Here is a 2,355-nt window from a genome sequence, read left to right as displayed (position 1 = left end):
GCCTAAATCAAGCATAAATACAACTTTATGAGCATGAGAAGTGAAAAGTATGTTTATTCAATGTAAAGTAGCGACTACTGGCGCAATTAAGTCACTAATTATAGAAACTGCTGCATTGCGCTATCGAGGTTTTTAATAATATGGATGCATAAATACAAATGAAGCCGTGGTGGCCTAGTGAAGCCGTGGTGGCCTAGTGGTTTGACCTATCGCCTCTCAAGCAGAGGGTCGTGGGTTCGAAGCCCGGCTCGCACTCTTGAGTTTTTCGAAATTCATGTCGGAATTACATTTGAAATTTACCACGAGCTTTGCGGTGAAGGAAAAACATCGTGAGGAAACCTGCACAAACCTGCGAAGCGATTCAATGGTGCGTGCGAATTCCCAATCCGCACTGGGCCCGCGTGGGAACTATGGCCCAAGCCCTCTTGTTCTGAGAGGAGGCCTGTGCCCAGCAGTGGGACGTATATAGGCTGGGATGATGAATACAAATTCCAATTAACGAAAAAAAAAATACAGCGCCCCGAGCCTATTATTACTCGCTGTCAAGAGCTTAAACTTCGATTCAGGACCAGAGGTCACTAAAGTTCATAGCGGAATATTAATCACTAGAGTCAAAAAGCCGTAAAATATGTAAATATGAAAATTCAATGTGCAATTGCTACTTTTTGTACCTAAAGATAAGCTCATGTAAGATAATTGGGCAAGTAGATATAATCGATATACTCGTAGATAATTGTGGTGGGGCCATATAGCTAGGAGAACAGATTGTTGGGGCGAAAACGTCCACCAACGAGATGGACAGGTGTCCTAAGTTAAAGAGCCGCGGGTTCACGGTAGATGCAGGCCGCTGCCAACCGAAGCGACTGAAGGTCTATGGGGGAGGCCTATGGCCGTCAGTGGACGTCCTACGGCTGAGATGATGATGATGATTGATAGTAAATGTTTAGTCGTCGAGTGGCATAATGAAAGAGACACTTGTTTTTTGATGAAAAAAGTACCTACCTAAGAATAATAGTATATAAGAATAATATATAGAATAATAGTATAATAAATAGGTAAGCAAATCGTAATTACCACGGATTTTTGCCAAATTCTAGAATTTCAATTCAAATTACCTAGCTAGCGGGTGCCGTGGGTAAAAACTAGTATGATATAAAAAAGAAACGACTATGTTAAAGAATTGGACAGCCGGTCTTACCACTCTGCTGGTTAACTGTTCCACGCGGCAGGTAGACCCTGGATTAAGGAGCCCTGATAATGGCCTACTTAATTGTCAGACCTTTTGTTCAAGGATTCACTGACAACCCGGATTACCCGGGGCAGGGAGCGACATTTATTTCCCATTGAATTATTCGTGGGTCAAAGATCTTAGGCTTTAGAACCGGGGTTGCTTATTTTGATCCTTGACTGTTTGTCTATTCATCATCATCTCGAACTATGTACTTGTCACTGCAGGGCACAGGATTCCTGTTAGAATTAGAGGACTTGGGCGTTAGCTCCCACGAAGGAACTTTACACACAGTTGAATTGCTTCGCCGGTTGCTCACGACGTTTTTCTTTACTGTAAAGCTCGTCGGAAATATCGAAATTAATTTCTCACATAAATTTCAAAAAGCTCAGAGCTTACAAGCCCGGATCGAATCCACGACCCTGTGCTTGAGAGGCAGTAAGTCAGACCACTAGGCCACCACGACTTGACACGGTTCTTATAGGATAAAGCTCATGCTTAGCTGGTTATAATATACCCGTAGCATTCGTTTCTTTGGCAGCGGTTATACTCAGGTGAGCCGTACTACCCTAGAGTTTGCGTCCCCTGGTCTCTCAAACCTCTGATCGCGGCTACAGAAATTTACATTTATTTATTTATTTATTTTTAAATAAATTACAAATTTTGTAATTTACCATGAGATTTACAGTGAACATCTCGAGGAACCTACAGAAATGGCAACTCATTAATTATGATATTCTAAGAAGGAGTTCTCGAAAACCTATCCATAATCTATAACACTATAGTATATAATACTACATACTACATACTATACATATACTTCTTCTTCTTCTTCTTCAACCTTGATCTACCCAATGCTGAGTAAAGGTCTCTTCCATTTTAGACCATTCTGTGCGGTCCTGCGTTTCCGCATCCAGTCCTTCCCAGCCGCTCGCACCAAATCGTCCGTCCATCTTGCTTACTATATACTATATATAAAATGCGAATGTGTGTGAGTTTGTATGTTGGTGTGTATGTTTTTCCGTCTTTCACGTTGAAACGGAGCGACGGATCGACGTGATTTTGCCATATAGTTTATGGGCCAGAGAGTGACATAGGCTACTTTTTATCCCGGAAAAATGCACAGC

At 41.9% G+C, this 2,355-nt stretch overlaps 1 protein-coding gene across 6 annotated transcripts in view; it reads right to left on the bottom strand.

Moving 5' to 3' along the window:
- The window catches only part of mim (missing-in-metastasis), a 300,696-nt gene that overhangs the window by 164,314 nt on the left and 134,027 nt on the right, over window positions 1–2,355 (bottom strand). The gene's annotated exons all lie outside the window — the stretch shown is intronic.

This window comes from Choristoneura fumiferana, chromosome 22 (assembly GCF_025370935.1).
Source record: "Choristoneura fumiferana chromosome 22, NRCan_CFum_1, whole genome shotgun sequence".
Lineage (NCBI taxonomy): Eukaryota > Metazoa > Arthropoda > Insecta > Lepidoptera > Tortricidae > Choristoneura > Choristoneura fumiferana.
This window is presented reverse-complemented; position numbering and strand designations above follow the sequence as displayed.